The following is a 340-nucleotide window of genomic DNA, read 5'->3' on the forward strand; positions in this document are numbered from 1 at the left end:
TGCACAAAATACCCTATGGTCTGCAGAAACTTTAAAAACATATTTTGCAAGGGAAATGTTTCAAAAGTCTGAAGCATGTCTTCTTAGAACATCACTGTCAAATGTGTAAGGATATAACAAATCGATCAAGTTTTCCTAGTATTTGGTAGTAGGAAATGCTCAGCTTCCGAATACTTAAAATTAAGCCTGCGATGGTATTTCTTCATTGTGTATTTATACACAACAGTCTGATCAAAAGTTTTAAGGCTCTTATTTCTCAAAAATTGGTCACAGTAAAGAAGTTATTAAATGGAGTTAACGCAGCTATTGGCAATACAAAGAAGGATGCTCATGTCATTTG

This window comes from Fulmarus glacialis, unplaced genomic scaffold, assembly GCF_000690835.1.
Source record: "Fulmarus glacialis isolate BGI_N327 unplaced genomic scaffold, ASM69083v1 scaffold9421, whole genome shotgun sequence".
Lineage (NCBI taxonomy): Eukaryota > Metazoa > Chordata > Aves > Procellariiformes > Procellariidae > Fulmarus > Fulmarus glacialis.